The following is a 19543-nucleotide window of genomic DNA, read 5'->3' on the forward strand; positions in this document are numbered from 1 at the left end:
TTAAGGGCACTGGAAGACAAACGAGCGAGAAAAAGAGATAAGAATGCCTTTCGTTTTTGGATTATAATATAATGACAACCACAAGAAAAATGGCAAGAATGGAGAGAACTAGAGAATATTTGAATAACCGACAGAAGGCGGGATTATATCAGTTTTGCTTCAGGCAGTAAACTAGCTGAATCACTTGATACTAAATTGACAGCTTTTGGGGAAAAAAAAAAGAATGGATAAAAGATTTGGAAGGATGAAAGAAGAGATGAAGAAGTTAAGAAGATGGAAAGCTCTAAACCCAGAGATGTAAAACAAATAATGACAAAGTGGAAATGTTGAAGAATAAAACATATTTATAGACAGAGTTGGATAGAGAAGTAGATTAAATGGCTCTATTAAAATTGAGAGATAAGGAATTTTGTTTGACATTTAGAACAATGCCGGAGTATTTTAGTGAAGATAGAGAAAAGATTATTGAAATCTGAGTAAATTGGTCTAATTAAGAAGCTATCATTAGACCTCACTATACTGGACAATTCTAACCTTCTCCTTCTAGGCTGATGTTTCAGCCTTGAGAATTGATCCTTCAGCATGTTGGTCATGGTAGTCCATCTTGAACTTTTTCCATATGAATTAATTGACCAGTAGATGATGGTGCTTTCAAATGTGACATCACTAACATTCTGTTTACTGTAGCTGCCAGCATTTAATGGTGTGCACATATATGAATCGAGGCTAAAGGATGCCAATAATGTCATGTTCCTTGCTCTCAGGAGTTGGTTCTATTTATGACACTGTTTGTCATCTTAAAAATCAGGATTAATAGCTTGCTGGGCTTTCAGACCTTGTTGAGGGATAAAGATAAATTGTTTCAGATTAATGGCACCTCATCCAAATCAAATAGTGGTCTTTTACCAAATGTACAAAAACAAAAATGTGTTCTTGAAAATAACAAGAAGGTTGTTCTCACAAGCAATCTGGAAGTTTACCAGACTATGAATTATGATTGATACTTAAAAACTTGGCAAGCTAAGGACAAACTCGGAATGCAGAATGTGAGAGAAAATGGCATTCTATAGATCTACATTTAAATCACAAATTGAACATTTTGCTCAGAAATGGATCCTTAAAAAGGCTAACATGTAGAGTTCATTTTGTTCATTTGAACAGATTCATTTTTAATCTGTTCAACAGACTACAGTATCTTTTATATTCTTCTCAACATTGCCTTTTCTCTAAACTACTAACCGGTCTTTTTATACAAATAGATAGAATAAGATGATATATTTTCCTGCACTTTAGTTTGTAAAAGTGCTAGGTATTATTATTTTTTAATAATGGTGAAATTTGAAAAATCTTTTTAAAAACTTCATTTTTTAAAAAAATTAAAACTTGCCAATAATCATGTTCTATCTTACAGTTCCTGTTACCAGCCATGATTAACTTCCCATTCTTTTTATGAAAATTGTGCAAGCAATTTGAACTTTCTTAAATATATCCAAGATTGAAAATGGCACCAGAAATGTAGCCTTTTGTATTTATTTAGTAGAATGAGGTCTACACACTTGAATAATTCCAGAGAGATTTACAGCTATGGTAACAGATAAAAATGAACCACTATTATTGCATGGCTTAAGGTTAGTTATCTGCTAGACAACTGGAGAAGCCATTTTTTGTTCTATAAACCTTATTTATTTCAAAGTAAAGCTTCCATTCACAAATGGTCTTTTAAGACTTTCCCTCTAGCTTTATTTTTTAAAACTGAGCTATCGTTTTAACTAGTGCCCAATATTTTCAAATAAATGAAAGTTAAGTAAATAATATTATATTATATTACCGTGTTTCCCCGAAAATAAGACCCTGTTTTATATTTTTTTGAATCCTGAAATAAGCGCTTGGCCTTATTTTCGGGGAGGTCTTATTATTTTGGGACACGTGGAGCAAGATGGGGTTCCTCTTGCCAGAGCTGATTTCCAGCTCTGAGTTTAAATATTTTCAGGGAAGGCTTATTTTGGGGGGGAGGCTTATTTTAGCGCATGTGCTCAAAAGCCCAATCGGGCTTATTATTAGGGGATGTCTTATTTTCGGGGAAACAGGGTATATAGTATCCTAGAATATTATGAGACTTCAGTGTCAGAATAGGCCAGCCATAACACATCTTCTTAAAACCAAAATTAAAAATGACAGATGTCTCAAAGAGAATGCAGAATCTAATGATTGATCAGGGAATGGATTTAGCTGCCAATATTAGGACCCAATCTATGGAATTACATTCAGTGGAATTTCACTTCTGATTTTTATTTGCTATATTACTCTTCACAACTATACAGCTTAGGTTGCCACTGAAGCAATAAATTTGTGTCTGTAGCACTTGAATCATTTCAGATTGTAGGTGAGGGCTTCCATCCATGAATACTCTTCCTTAGAGATAAAGCCTTAAACCATCATATGTTCAAACAGAAAGCATAGGAGTCTAGACTTTCCTGGAAAGGTCATGGATTGTGTGGGGGGGGGCAGGTTGAAATGCATTCCCACTAATATCATGAAATATACAAATCAGATGTAAATTTGCAACAAGTGAGAAATTAAGATTAATTCTTCTATATAATTCTTCTATATAAATCTTCTATATATTATCCAGATTTCCAGAGCACAGCTATCTGTAATATTTGCTGTCACTGCTGATGAGAGGTTGATTCAGCTTGATCAGCTGTTAGAAAAAAAGCTTAGCATCAAATTGCTTGATCTCTATAAGCCTTTATACTCGCCAGTTTCTGCTTTCATTGCACTTTAGCCAAGGAATAGCAGCTCCATCAGCATACAGAGATAGATGAAGAATATTGGATCTTACCAAACATTTATGATATTTCAATACATCTGATTTAATGAAAATTAAAAATAGCAGTTTTGTTGCCTCTAGAGAAAAGCTGCACTTCGCTGCAAATTCAATTTCTGTTCTAATATTTCAAGGCATCTGTGAATTCTGTAGAACTAATGACCCAGGGTTTGTTCAGTCTGCACTCACCCAGGTAATTACCACTTTATCATTGCCAGAACTTAACCTAGCCCTATTAGACAAAAAGGACTTTGGAAATATTCCAGCAGAGACCCTGAACAAAATGTTCTCCTGCCTTCCCTCCCCTAAATAGCAAGGGCAAATGTGAGGATGACTGAAGAACAAGTAAGTTGATTTATACTTCAATTTCTTTGAATGCACGCAGACATAAAATAAAATATGAATAGAGGACAACTGTTTGAAAAACATCTCAGTCATTTCTGAAAAGCTATTAGGAAAACAAATGGGTTCAAAATATCTTTTCATTGTATATGAATATTATTTTACTACAATACTGTTTCAGAATGGAATATGGTAAGGGCAAAAGGGACAAAACAAAACCCAAGTAGCTGCTTTTTCCTTTTGTCTGTCTGTCTGTCTGTCTGTCATCTTGTATCGGGAGGGTTCAAAGATGGGCACATGATGAAATATGTATGATAATGTCATCACACAAGTGATACAGTGGTATGCAGGTAAATATTTAAAACCAGCTCTATCAAATCTATTGCTGCTGTTGCATTGCACTGAACTGCTAACCACAGAACATCTGATTGGCAGTAGGCATTGTGGCTCTGCTCTGCTATCAACCAGGTCACAAAATTACAGAAAATTTAGCAATTGACTGTCATGAACTAGTACAAGCTAGCTCCAGTACCGATTGCTTATATACTGTCATTAGAATCACATTATTCACGTTATTTTCTGCCATGTCTTTCTCTTTATGTTTTTCTAACCTGCCTGAAACTATACTATTTTCATACTTTCCCCCTGAACTTTATAGCCTGAAAGACTGAGTACATTCTTATATGAAGCTACTCAGAATGAATGACAAATGAACACAGCAAGACTTTCTCCTATGCATAAAATTAAATTACACAACTAAAACTGTTTTCTCCATTTTAAAAAAATGTTAAATGCTCAAGAAAGTATTTTTTCTTAGTCTTAGAACAAGTTTAAAAATGATTTTTAAGGGCTGTGGTTATTATTTTTATACGGCCGACAGCCATAAAATGAACGAGGTGCTTCATATATGTAGGTAGGACTAAGAAGCTTTAACTGAGATATCCTGGAGCTTACGCTACAGTTTTCATGATTTTCCCACTTCAAAATGGCAACCATTGGAAATGCTGATTTTGAAGGCAAAGAGTACAATGGGAAATATGGTTGAGTCTGGAAAAGACAAGGAGATCTGGGCTGTTTATATACTTTTGATCTGATCTGTTAGTCATTCAATAAATGAATCAAACTGTAAGGTAAGAAAAAGCACCAGTGTTTTAGTTGATCTTCTTTTAGAATGCTAAATGTCTCTTCTTATCAGGCAACTGGTACAACTCTAGCTTCTATCGCTAGTGTGTTAAGGCTTCTGACCCATACATCTATGTACTTCTGGAATAATAATTTTGAATGATTTTTGTTTAAGTTCCCGTTCTGCAAAATGAATTGCCATATTTAGGCCCTTGTGTTTTCTTATTAGTTAGACAGAAGTTATTTATCATTTATCAATTTGCATTTGTCTGATGATAGTTTATATCACTACTTTAAGCATCTGAATGCTCAATAAATGTTTTAAAAATGTGAACATTGTTTATGTACATTTCCATCTTGTGTATATAACAAATTCGGGCCATAAGACACAATGTTTGCTTGATGTTTTAATTTGTACTTGAAGATATGAAATAGGATTTTCTCCTTAATGAGATACTATTAGGCATTTGTGTGTTAACATTTGTCAAAATGGTACAGATCTCCATACCTGTATGATTTCTCCAAACCTCTATATTTGAGCAGCTATAGATTCATGTTGAACTAATGTTGGATTTCAGTGAAATTTTCTTGGTTGAGAGGCCATAGGCATTTCTTTGGTTCATGTTAACTTCTGGTGACTACAAAGACTGTCTCTGAAGATCTTGATAACAATAGGGAAGTGGTATGACAGTGATGTTTTCCAATGTATCCTTTTGGTCTTTCCAGTCAATCCTAGAATTGGACTTTCATGGTGGTCATTTAATTACTAACTGGGTCTGATTCTATTTAATATTTTTTTTGAAAATAGCCAAGTTGGCCAAATGCTTCTTTCTGCTCTTCCATGACAGAAAACAAGGACAAAATAACATTAGAGTATTTTAATCTCTCAGGACACTCCATTACAGATCTTCAAGTAGCTGTTTTGGAACAAAGAAACTTCAGCAGTATAACTGACCTTCAAAAGGTTTCGGGGAATTTCAGAAGGTCTCAATAAATATATTATAATTGCAAATTGAGAAGGTACTTGCAATCTGACTCACATGTAATCTGCATTTGCAAAACCAGCCTGTCTTCCCTTCCCTTTTATCTTTCCATTCCATCCCAATTTAAATCCTCCATAAATCTGGCTACTTTATGCATCTGATAAAGTCTGCTGTAAGTCACAAAAGCCTTTTAATTTTTGTTAAATTGGAAAAATGCTATCAGACTTTTGATTTTTGGCCTACCATAGACTAACATTGCTTCTCCCCTATAGTCTCTCCTATAAATCTTAAACCCTAGAGTAGACCCAATTATGGGATCTACGATTCAATTGAAATTGTAATTTTGGAACTGCTTGATCCAGCACTGATCTTGGATGCCAAAGCAGTTGCGAATAGCTAGGAATAATTTGGATAGCCATTTCCTGGAGCATATCTAGTCAGAATGATCCCTGTCATTCAATCATATGTGTGTGTATGTATGTGTATGTGACACTTACACACACACACACACATATGCACACACACAATCTATAAATTTAAAGAAAGAGAAGGGAATAGAAAAAGAATAAGGAAAAAAAGAAGGAAGAAAAAAGATAAGAATATAATAAAGGAATAAAAAAGACATATAAAAATATTTTCAACCTTCATAACAAGTATGAACAAATGTAGTCACTTTTCATCCCCTCTAAAGTTACAATTATCTTTTCATTCCATATCCCATCCTTAATTTCTGATTCCATTCTTCAAAAATCTCCTGCAATATTTCTTTTGTTATAATATGGTGCATGTATAGATTTATATTTTTTCCTCTGTCTAACATTTTTAATCCCCTCTAGTGTCCAGAGTTTAAACCATGATATTGCTTATCTTGTCAAATCCATAAACTAATTCCATAAACCAAAACAAATATATTTCTCACAAGAAGCTTTAAAATTAATTCCAAAATCTTATAATAACAATGTGATATTCCAAATTTACCTGGACCCATAGTATATTTCGAACTTTCTAACATCAACTTATTTATTTTTTGTTGTTTATTTCAGATTCTTTAAGTTCTTAATATTATTATAATAATTAATTTTTCTTTTGTTCAGAGTTGAAGATAACTTCTAAAAAAAAAAAAGGGAAGACTTTTCAAAATTGTAGCTCTGAAGATCTCTAATAGCTCTTAAATGGTTAATAAGCAATTCCAAAAATGATTAGAGTGTGAGGTTTGTGAACTTAATGTTCTTTAACAGACTCTGCTACAATTACAAACAAGAATCCCTTGATCGCCTAATGCTCAGACTCACAGAAAACTGCAGTCCTGGAGTCTCCTCAGAAGGAGCAGCTGTCTGGAGCACATGTGAGTGATTTCCTGCCCTCTCTTTATCTGTAGAGGTTCCAAGGAACCAGTCTAGTCATCTGTTGCTTAGTCTTTGCCATAGTTATGGACTCTGCTTTCTCAGAGTTGTTTTCAGTTCTCCATAACTCCCCTGGAATTCCATGGTGATCCGTGTCTCATTTGTCCCTACTTAGACTAGTAATATATTGTGTTTTATACAATTTGCCTTTAAGGCTTAAACCAGCAATTGATACATAATGCTACAATTAAACTGGTTTTTTTTTTGGACAAGTATATATACTGTATTAACTAGTTCGTTTTCAAGTGCATAGGCTTTTAATTTCTTTCTAGGCACAATTCACACTGCTAGGTTTTGCCTATAAAGCCATGATTTTTAGTTTGGAGCCCCAAACAGCTGCCTTCTTTTAGAGTTAGCCTCCTTATTTGGAAGCTCTCTTGTGGGTTTCAATACCAAAATAGGCTATATTGATAAAAGTGTGGACTGTGAGAGTTAAGGTAGCCCCACCATCTATAACTACCCTCTCTCAGGAATATCATACCTAAGAAATATGACACACAGGTTATCGACTTTTCCAAAAAGAAACAAGTGGAACTGATGAGATTTAAAAAGGGACAGAGAAAGGTGAAGATTTCCCCCCCAGGTTTTGCTGTTCATCAGAGGGTAAGAGTTTTTTGTTTTTTTTTGCTGTTCATTGGTGTAGAGAGATAAGATGATGTAGTAAGTGCATGGCCTAGGAGAAGGAGGCTTAAGTGTGATGCTGAGTACCTACAGAACTAAAGATTCCGGAGAGAAGGGAGTGGCTGACTAACAGGTTGATGGTGACAATGGCCACAGAGAGGGAAAGGGATTGTGTCAAGAGACAGCAGAGATTGACAGGATCAGGTACATTCAAGACAGAATGATGGACAACTCTCTGTCTGTATTTTCTTCTCAATTTAAAGCCCAGCTAAACCAAATCCTGCTTAGTAACTAAAGGATTTTTCCGCTCACATTGGAAGAGAAAGTCTGTAAAAGAGCAATCGACTTAGTAAGGGCTACTTAGAAACAAAAAACTTAGGAAATAAAGAGTAAGAGAACAGCTTGGAAATACATAAGTGAGCAATGAGAGGTTTGGAGAAGGGATCAAGACCAAGACAGTTGAATAAAACCCACAGAGTAATAAAACCTAAACACAACGTCTGGAATTAATTTAAGAAAATTTAGGAGCCCCTGTAACTAATAACTCCCACAACACTTGAATATTTAAGCACTTAAAAAAGAAGTGGTTTTTCAACCGGTGTATTACACAAAGTTTGTCACTGTCCCAGAACCTAAGATAGGCTCCACCTTTGCTTTCTTTTTATCTTTATTTTCAATTCTGCTGTTTGTTGGGTTTTGCAGTAGCAGTTATGATATCTGATTGACTGTAAAATATTTTCAATAAAGAATTGATTCTGCTTTTTGAGGGGATATGAATAATTTTGCTGATGTAGGTTGCTACTTTAACTTGTTTGCTTGCTCTTTATTTCTGCTTCTATTTGAGCTTAAGAAATGTTTAAATAATTCAGTAAACCAAATGAAGTGTGTTCCTGATCATAAAAAGATGCAGTTTGTTCATGTATTTTAATCAGTACTTTATATATGTTATTTATTTATTTCTTAAATTTCTAGGCCACCCAATCACCAGGAATGTCACAGAGGACTTACAACCTACCATATATAAAAATGAATAAAGCAACCCCTCCAAATTTGACCCGATAAATGTTCAACATAGGATGAACTAAAAGATAACAATGTGTTCCTATGCTGAAGAACGATAGACATTAATATGATCAATAGTCATACACAGGAGAATATTTCTCAATTTATTTTCCACTCATTGCCCTACCAATAGAACCAAATTGTAATTGCATTTCTGAATCCCAATAATAGTGAAGCAAGCCAGATTTTGGGACAGAGTGGGAAAGAGAGGGTACTATTCCATAGAAGAGGGAAACAAACTTGAATGTGGATGATGTTCTTGAAGAGGGAAAATTTGAAGGGCGCTCAATCTTTTCCACCCTAATTGGGCAATCAGAAACTATTGGGATCAATTAACAAAAAATTAATTTAGTCTATTCTTCAGTGAGAAAAAACGTTTCAAGTAGATAATCCTAGAAAAGTTTGATAATAATCCACTCCATTGAACTGAGGTTTGAGTTAATACCCACTATACTTTTTAATATTTATTGCAGTTTCAATATTTATTGTAATGTTAGCCAATTAAGTACAGTATAGGTAGTCCTTGTTCAGCAATACGTTTGAAAGCAGGGGTGAAATGTAAAATTTGTTACTACCGGTTCTGTGGGTGTGGCTTGGTGGTGGTGGGGTAATGTGACTGGGTGGACGTGGCCAACTTTTTTTTTTAACTTTTCAAAGCATTTTTTCTAATGCTTTAAAAAGCCTCTGCCGATCAGGCAACTCAGCTGGGATCGTCAGAGAGGCTTTTTAAAATATGCTTTGAAAAGCCTCTCTGACGATCAGGCAACTCAGCTGGGATTGTCAAGAGACTTTTCAAAGCATTTTTTTTACCACCTCTTCAGCCAAGAGGTTGCAGAAAAAAATGCTTTGAAAAGCCTCTGATCCCAGCTGAGCCGCGCGATCATCAGAGGCTTTTTTTTTTTTTACTTTTAAAAGCATTTTTTCGTCGGAAGAGATTGTAGAAAAAATGCTTTTAAAAGTAAAAAAATAAGTCTCTGATGATTGTGTGGCTCAGCTAAGCATGGTGGTGATGGGGGCGGCACAGGGATTTTTGCTACCGGTTCTCCGAACCACCTGCTACCATCGCTACCGGATCGGGCGATCCGGTCTGAACGGGAGCATTTCACCCCAGGTTTGAAGTTATGACAGCATTAAACAAATAGTACTTAAGCCTAGTTTCCAAAGTTATGGCTGTGGTATCACCCTCCTACCCTCCCCCATGGTCATGTGATCAATTCAGGCTTGGCAGCCTGCTTGCTCTTATGGTGGCAGGGGTGCTCCCCCACATCTCTCCAGCCCACTGTGCCAAAGTGTTAATGTATTTTGCAGATGAGCATACTGGAGAAATAGAACAGAAAACAATACATAACATTTGATATTGTTTGAATATTTTTCTTAAAGGTTTAAAGATTGTATAGGTAGCAATAAAAAGGCAAAAGCAATGTCATTGCATAAAACCTGGCTTTTCCACTAGAAACAATAGAGAGATCATGTACCCAAAACCATGCATACCTTATACCAAAACTCATATCTTATGCATAGAAAAACAGGTTTTTTTTGCTCTCAATAGAAATGCTTTATAGCAATAAATAAGGAGGGATCGTTTCTATGTCTAAGATTATTTGTAATAAACCAGTGTATTCCATTCCATTGATAATTATTGACTACATTTATGAACTTCAGAACCCTATAAAAATGGAAACAAAGAGAAATGTTTATGGCCACACACTCAGAGCAATGGGATAACTTTGGGTGAACAAACATATTTTTGACTCTCCACTGATTGCCTGGTTTCTGGCTTGGAATAAACCAAGAGAAGGTGTTTTAATCCTTGTGACAATTTGTAAAATAAATGAGAAATAAGTGCAAGTAATGGTAAATCATGATACCTATTAAATGGCATTTTTGGAAATAAGTCATTAAATATAAGAATAGCTCCAAAATGTGAGTGTAAAATTATTTTCAAATAAAATTACTGCCTGATTTATAAAGAATGAACTGTTCATTAAAGGAATTTTGTGATGGACTATCTTTACTACGTACAGGATATAACTATGAAATTAATTAACTGCAGAAGAACATTTACATCAAGATTTACTACAACTCCCAACACCAGGAAATTTGGATATAGCAGCATAGAATTCATTTCAAAAAGAATAAGGAAATATAAATAAGGAGATGAAGATAAGTATGCATGAGTCCAGAGAAACATACACAAGGTTAAAGTAAACGTGACTAGAACTACATACTAGTCATTTAAGGAAAAAGCATAAAAATATCATTAGATAAAATCAGTCAGATTGATGAGGAGCATTATTCTTAGCTCCTGACATTGACTGATAATTTTCCAAAATATATTCTCTTCTACCTGCAATATTTTTAAAATGTGACATTTTGGAAAAGCTAAAAGAATATATTACCTGAGCAAGCAATACATTATGAAGGAGACTTAAACTTTGTGTACCAATAATAGGGGTGAATACACCGAAAAAGAAACTGAACAATACCTGACACAACAGGAAACAAAACATGATGAAAAGAAATCCCTATACTTGAGAATAAAATGAGTTCACAGCAGAGAAAAAGAGAATGTTATTTCAAATTGTCAGAAGCAGGTTTTTCAATGTTGGGTTGACAAAGCAATTTTTATAAAGCCTGTAACTTACTAGCAGAACAGAGTACTTATAAGACAAAGATGCAACACTATTTGAACTGTGGAATGGAACCAAACCAAATATAAAACACATAAATGTGTTTTGATTCAAGGCATATGCTTATAATTGATAGGATATGAATTAGGACACAAAGTTCTTGAGCCTATCATACAGACTGTAAAGATACACAGCAGTATGGCATATTTTTGATGAAAAGCAAAAACCAAATATTAATGAAATAGGAAGGTTTCGGTTAAAGATCTGAAACGAAGAATCAGTGCAGCAACATCCAAAACAGGAAGAAACAGGAGTGATCTTTGATGCTCAGGAAGACCTCCTGCTCTATTGCAGAGGGTTGGACTAGAAGACCTCCAAGGTCCCTTCCAACTCTATATACTATTACTGTAAGAAAGCTTAGAAATAGAACACTAACAACCAAAACCAGAGGTCAGTAGACAACTTTATAAGAGGCAAAGTCTCAAGACAAGTCTAACATGGGACTGTCACCTAAGAAACTTGCCAGAGTCAGAAAAGATGAGACAATAAGTCTCAATAAGCCAGAGAGGATGAGACAATAAGCCCTTCTTCAAGGAAATACATAGAAAGGATGCCAAACATTGAAAAGACACAAGGCTAAATCCTGTTAGAGAAGATACCAAATCCCTTCACAGGAATAAAACGTGAACTGTCACAACGATACATTGGATCCATATAGGTTTTCACTATTACGTGAGTTGCAGAATGGGACATCCAGTGCTACAAAATGAGACTTGTTGCCAGGGACTACTCCTCAAATATGATGAAAATTATAATGAAGACTTTGTACCAGTAGTGAAGCACACTTCAATCAGAATATTTCTCAGCAATTCAGCTTCAAGAGGATTGCATATTCAACATTTAAAGCTTTCTTGTATGGGAACATCAAAGTATACGTGGCACAGCCACCATGATCTAATGAACTTGGAAAAGAAAGCCTTGGGATGCTATTTCCAAAATAATATTTATGGGCCAAAAAGTAGCATGGGAATAGAATGAAAATCAACTGCTGCTTAATGAGGGAACTCTGTTTATATACGTTTGTATGGTCTCTCTCTCTCTCTGCCTGTGAATCCCAGAAAATCTCTGGTTTTGAGAGGTACTCCAGGAGTTGAAGTGGTGGAAGAAATGTCTATTGCACCATTGGAGACTGTAACTGCAGTCAGATGTGTATTAGATCCTGTCTAATTAGGTCTCATGGAAAACCTTGAATAGTTGAATCCAGGCAATGGTGAATACATCCTTCAGCGAAGTAATGGTTCCATTAGTTCATAAAGAGGTTGTGGTCTTAAGAAACTGATTTTAAGAAACCATCCCTGGATCCATTGACACTGGACAATTTTCCTTACATCAGTTCTGGACAATTTTCATTCATTCCTTTTTATGGAAAGTTGGAGAGAAGGTGGTCAGTTTGGAACTCCAGAGAAACCTGGGGGAAATGCATCATCTGGACCCTTTCCAGTTAGGTTTCAGAGTGAGATATAACTTTTATTTTATTGCACTTGTAGATGAATTCTACTTGCTCTCTTAGCAACTTTTGGCACAATCAAATATTGTATCCTTCAAGAACTGCTTTGGAACTGGTTCATAAACACATGGCACAGCATAAGAGAACAAACCATCAGGACAAGATCAACACTCCATCTGCATTTAAAAGACAAAGGCCACTCTTTTGAAGACAAGAAAGTCCACATTTTGGACAGAGGGGACTGCTAGTCTGAAAGAGGGGTCAAAGAGACCATCTATGTCAAAATTAAACAGCCCTCTCTCAACAGAGGAGGAGGGATACAACATTATCTATCTCCAGTCTACAACACAGTCCTTTTGATGAATTAATCAGGGTTTTCCAAATATTATTGTTGTTGTTAATATTATTCTTAGTACTTTCAAAGTAGTATTTATTACATTATTATCATAGAATGTGCTTTGGATTATTGATGAACAGTCTGAAACTGTGAAGGGGCTAATGAACTGAAGACTTTGGGGATGCCTAAATCACCAAATCCTCTATTCTGCATTTCCCCCTTTCAGTTTAACAGATGTTGAATATTGCCATGATGTAGACATCATCCATAACTCATGAATTACATATATCTAAATTACTTAGAAATGCACATTCTTTCTTTCATCGAGTTCCAACAGTAATGCATGGGAACCAAATTAAGTGCAACATGTGACTGTGTGATTTTATTGTTATAATTCTGGATCTCTATATGTATGTGCATGTGTGCACATGCATGTACACCATGATCCCATAACTGCAAACAGTGGTACAGATCTTAGGGAAAGAGCTATAATAGAGAAAACGTAATAAATGAGAACCACACAGTAGAACAGCTGGATTTCAAAATCAGATTGTCCTGAGTTCATATAAATGTGACATGAGGGAGAAGACAGCCAATTTCATTGTGAATCATAGATTTATGGATATTACATTCCCACCCTTCCTCTCCCCAAGGTATCAGTTAGAAAAATAATTGCAGCTGTCTACCTTGGAGACATTTCTAGCACTACACTTAATTGGCAGTTTTATATTAAGGCTGCCCTTCCATTGATTCTCAGGGCAAGACTTCTTTATGAAGAGAAGCTTGGGAACAGCATAACTTTATTGAGTGAAGCAGCAAATTACAAATCCTGACCTTTGATGCCGATATGCAAATACTTCATGGCAATAGAAGAAATAATTATCATTATCTCTTTTAGATGGCAAGTAGAAATCCAGAAAATTCACCTATCCTGGGTTAAGCATGACGACACCATAGAACAAAGTTCCACAACATTCTTTGGACTACATGAGGCCAAACCCCATGGCTGAGTGGGGCAAAGGCAAAGAAATGTTTGTGGCTTTGTCTTTCTCTAGCAGTAACCAATTTTTTTTTTAAAAAAAATAGGCATGTTGCTATATTTTCCAAAGCAATACAAGATTTGATATTTAGAATTCAGATCCATCTGCCTTTACTTGGTTGTTGGCCTTGGAGGACCATTTTAGGAAGTTACCCCATTTCCAATTTTTATTTTTTAAATTATGGCAGAATAATAGTAAGGTGAAGCTAATTTCCCATATTACCTTTTACAAGGAGGGAAACTTGACTTCTTTCTGGCTTAGGCATAATGAAGTTTTTTAAAATTTGCAGTTGCAGAGTTCTTATGTATTTCTATTTGAAAAAGGAGTCAAAAGGTTAAGAAGTTTCTTTTTTCTTTTTTACCTTTTTTAAAGGCATTTTAAAAATTATTTTGCCTTTTTAAATGGCCAAATGGCACTCATGACTGTGCTATCGAAGGCCTTCTTGTTTTTGACGTTGCATGGGAAGGAAGATTAGTGTCCCTTCCTTTTTCCTATAAGGGTTGGAGTTTAACGTACTGCCTGTTTGCTCTTGGGCCATTGAGAAGAATGGTATTAAAACAAAAGACTGTGAGTTCCACAGCCTGATTTTTTTTTGTTTGAGGTCTTGAATCAAACCATTACATTTTTTTAAAATGGTTCATGAGCCACTTGCTTGTGTTTCTATGATACTTCTGACACTCCGAAGTCCCAAAATGTTTCCTCACCCCCTTCAAAAGATTTCAGCCTATTTTGACCCTGTGACTCTGGCAGCTGATTTCTGTAAGAACAAAATGATTCTATCCACCATCCCTCTAGAGTTGGTATAGTGCAGCAGTCAGTAATGGGCTTTGTTTAAAATCCAATTCCATGGCAAGTGGAAATTCATTAAGTCACCTTGTCTTCTTCTTTAAATAATTTAAACGACCTCTTATTGCAGTAGTTCTTTTCTGAGGTGACGCTGATACATTTTCTGTCCTTGAGCTTTTCTTGAGCAATGCGTAGGTGTGGTGCCAAAATCAACAGGGCTGTTCCCCACCCCTACAACACTTCCACGCTGCAACGTGCAGAAGAACTCTGATGTGATTTGATCACTGAAATAAGCTAGTTGTTAAAAAAGGCAAACATTGCATTATTCCAGGATATGGATGCCTGCCTGCAATATAACGATGATCAAATGATCAGTCATCTCGGAAAGAAATAAATTTCGAATCAAATTTCTTGCCCTTGGGGCTAGTCTGTCTGTCTGTCTGTCTGTCTGTCTGTCTGTCTGTCTCTGTCTCTCCCTCTCCCTCTCTCTCTCCTCCCTCCCTCCCCCTTCTCTCTCCTGTTTCTTTGATGATGAGGGACATTGAATCTTCCTGAAACAGTTTGCATTTTAAATGTCTTCCAAAACAAGCTGGGAAGTCCACCCCCACCCCCGCACTTCGACAGACTGCCAAGTTACTGATGGAAACCCCCATTCCCACATCTTCAAAAAATAAACTAGAACGAGCAGAACAAGAAAGAGATCTGATGGGCTACCAAAAAAAAAAAAAAAAAAAGCCTGCTGCTGCCCCTCACCCCGGCCTTGTCATTCACAAGATATATGAAAATGTTTTAACACCTCGAGAGACCAGCTGAGCATAAAAACTGCTGAACGGCAAATGGTGAGTTCCCTGCAGCAGCTGAAAGTGGATCTATAAATAGAAAAGCTAAGGAATAACCCTTCACTAAAGGAACAGCCCTTCTGCGAGGGAGGGAAGGAGGGAATCTCCTACCAGCTTTGCATTTTAATGAAGGAGAGAGAGAGAGGAGGGAGAAAAGCTGCAGGTTTTTTGTTCCTTTGCTAGAATTGCCGAAGCAGCACATTAAATGCCTCCCCCCCCCACTTGCTGGAACAAAGGGCTCCATGGTACTCAGAAAGGGAAAACGATAAATTGTGTATTTGCCTCAAATGATGATGTCTGTAAAAACAAATATTTCTCTTATTAAAAAATTGAACATTTAGATAATGACAAAACCGCCAACCATTGTTTCCCTCTATTGCAATATTCTGAGTGAATCTCCTATTGCAAAGAAAAACAAGTAGGTAACAGCTGGGTAAATGTAGGTTTTCCTTTCGTGTAAATTCAATATTATTCATCCCAAAGCCTAAATTTCTTACTAATATGCCAAAGAATAGAAGGAAGAACAACATTTGGCATCCTTCCCAAGTTAAGGATTTTCCTTGTAGCAGAAATGCTGAATACGACTGGTTTCAAATTAAGATTTTAATTGACATGTAGTTTAATTAAATTGGGATTTCCTTCTCAGCTTTTTCTTGTAATCTTGGATTATTTCGCTGAAGGATATTTTCTGCAAAATGCCTGAATGATTTCTCCTTGCTGTCACAATGAAGACAAGATATTTTGCAGTAAAGAGGAAGCGAGTGAATAAGCTGGCAGTCGATTTGGAAAAGAACAATTAAATATGATCAAAGAACCTCTGGAGTGTCTCAGACTAGATCTCAACATGGCTTTCATATACGTAATGAGCTGTGATCTCTCTTTTTTTTTAGTGAGTTGGAAGAACATTTGTTGTGTTTATCCCTCCCTCCCTCCCCCCCTCTCTCTTCCACACTTGTTTTACATGCGCAACTCTATTTTACTCTATTGACATCTGCAAGGTGACTTGCAGGATTAAGGCACCTCTAAGTATCTTTAGTATTTAATAATTAATTATTGGATCTATTTCAAAATGTAAGCTCAAAAATGTAAGGAAAGATGGGTAAATGCCTTTAAAGGAGGGATAGTAATCACAGGGCAATCTAGACTCAATATTGCACACCAGATAGTGTGGACAGACTGAAAGCTCAGGAGAGGAGGACATATTCGACTTTGGTTCTCTAGGCTAGGAAATATTGATTGAAACCTTGGCAGGTCATCACATTTTCCAATTCAGGAAAATTATGCAGGTTTTAGTCCCAATATATCTGGAGGGTACCAGTTTTGGGAAAAGCTAATGTGAAAAATCACTAATATAGATGAAACAAACTGTCTGACTTTGCAGCAAGTCATCTCGACAAATCTTTTCTTGGTTCAGGCTGGTTTCAGCTGCAGTGCAGGTCAGGCAAATCAGAATATAAATAATAAACAAATTTTAAAGTATTCTTATATCACAAAGGATCCAGGGTAGACAAAGTAAAAACCAAGTGCTAAAATTGACATACATCTTGATTTTTCTATATAACATTACTAAGTTTTCACTTAATGCCAGGTGTTGTAGCAATATTAACTGCTGTTTTTCCTGGTTCAAGAGATCACATGTGTTGGTTATCGACATCTGTATGATTATGAGAGTGGAAATCCATTCATCTAGAGGGATGCCAATTTCTATTTTCAAGAATTAGATATAGAAGGATTGGAAATAACTTTTTCTTGGAGAATAACTGTGCTGCAGAAGATTTTGTTTTCATTTAGCATTAGTTCCTCAGCTTTCATATAGTCTACTTGAGGTTTTCTTTATGAATAAAGTAAATGTCATTCATTAATCAGTAGTTGCTCCAGGCAAATGTGTGCTGCATTTCAATCAATAGGCTAGAAGTCATCTCCAGCCCTATCAGGATTTTCCCTTTATAATCTTCAAAGAAATATGGAACTAGCTAGGGTAGAAAGAATGAATGAAGCAAACGGACTTTCTAACAAGTCTGAAAAGAATGAAGGCGTTAATTTAAAAATCTTGATGAGATTTCCCATTGAAGAAGTCAATTTAATTTATACAAAACAAGACACAAAGTTCAGCAGCTACCAGCAAAAGACAAAGCCAGTTTGTTTTTGTAAAACTCTCACAAACAGAAAATGAAAGAAATGGAGAAGAAAAAAAGAGCCTGCAACCTGGCTTATCTCAAGCTGGCACCTTCTAGATGTACCGTGTTTTCCCGAAAATAAGACCCTGTCTTATATTTTTTTGAATCCTGAAATAAGCGCTTGGCCTTATTGCCATGTGCTCAAAAGCCCAAGTTGGCTTATTATCAGGGGATGTCTTATTTTGGGGGAACAGGGTATTGAGATCACAGTTACCAGGTGTTCCCAGCTAATCTGAGAGTTGTATTCCAAGACATTTGAAAGATCCTGAATTGGGAGAGGTTCAGTTTAGCAATATAATGTTGCAAAGGCAGTGGTGGGTTGCCCCCGGTTCGGGCCGGTTCGCAAGAACCAGTAGTAAAACTGGCGGAAGGCTCCGCCCACTGATCCGGACATCAACATAGGTGATCTGTGCAGGTGCGATGTGAACCGGTAGTAAAGGTAAATAGAACCCACCCCTGTACAAAGGGATCCCCTTTTAACCTGGGACAAATTATCCTTTTCGAGGTTTCTACCAATCATCAGATCTGACTCTTATTGACAACTCTGACAAGCTGTGGTAAGTTAGTGTCTGCCACTTCCAAACTGCTTTGTAAGACAATACATTTTCTAGATTGCTTGCTTTTGTTTTCTCATCTGAATAGGTGCAGCTGCAATATCACCCAGTATTTAAAAGCTAAATAAAGGCAACTGATCATTCTCTGCAATAGGCACTTTCCCTCTTGCTTATTGTATATTGAATTTCCATCTTTCCTAAGATTAAATAAGTGGTAGAGAAAAGCTTCTGCACAGCATGGGATAAATTTTATAAGACAGAAACTGAATATAGTGAGTTCTCATAAAAAGAGCAATAATCTCGATGACATTTTGTCTTGATTTTTATGGCCTATAAAATTCAAAGTTGGATTGGAGGCACCATTCATTCTGTTAATGGATCAAGATTATACTTATAAAATCTGACTGTACTTTTATCTGAGTGGAAATACCTTCACTATGGAGTTAAACTGGAATTCAATTGATATTATCCATCTAAAAGAAAGATGGGAAAGAAAGACCATGCTGTATCTGTCCAACTCAGTTGAGTTAAAAATACAGAACAGATATAAATTTATATGCTGATATAAATGTCTTTCTCTTTTATGGTAATTCAATTTAGCCATGCCACATATCTCATATTTGGGATGTGCAAACTGCAATCAAGAAGAACTGCTGATATAAGCAAGAAAATTTAAATAATGTAAGAGAAACTTTATTCTTTGGAGAAGCCTACATCCTTGAATACTCCTGACAGTATCTCTATAATTAGCTCTTTGTTTTTAATACAGTTTTCCAGTATCTTCATAGTTTAGCTTTCTCTTTATGGCAACGAAACTAAATAAATAGCAATCTATGACTATCATGCAGTGCAAGAATTTCATTTTAATTGCATATACATTGCCATTTTATAAGGTAATTAAAAACAGAATCAAACTTGCTTTACCATTTCAATTCAGGAAAAATATACAATTTGTCATGCTCCACAGACCAAACATTACCATGAGCCTGCAAGCTTGATAGCTTTCTATAGAAATGTGGGGAGGGGGAGAGCAGAGCAGAAATGAACTCATTGCCAAAGTAAAATAAACATTTAAAAGCCAGTAAAATGTACCTAAAAATGAGAAATGAAGATGAAAACACTTTCCAGTTGGTGATTTCCTTTCAAATACTCCATTGGAAAAACATTGAATTGAGTGCTCATGGCAGATTTCACTTAAAGTCTGAAAATTTCTCAAGCAAATGGTAGAAGGGTTGCAAAAATAACTTGGAAAAGGTTTAGTTCAGTACTGTTTCCAATATACTCAGGGCTAACTCAGGGCTAACCTAAAAAAC

General features: G+C 35.9%; 1 long non-coding RNA gene across 5 annotated transcripts in view; it reads right to left on the reverse strand.

Annotated features, from left to right (window-relative positions):
* The window catches only part of LOC148115107 (uncharacterized), a 197644-nt gene that overhangs the window by 80195 nt on the left and 97906 nt on the right, over positions 1–19543 (reverse strand). The window lies entirely within an intron of this gene.

The sequence above is a fragment of the Pantherophis guttatus genome, chromosome 2 (assembly GCF_059756535.1).
Source record: "Pantherophis guttatus breed Tessera chromosome 2, ASM5975653v1, whole genome shotgun sequence".
Classification (NCBI taxonomy): Eukaryota; Metazoa; Chordata; class Lepidosauria; order Squamata; family Colubridae; genus Pantherophis; species Pantherophis guttatus.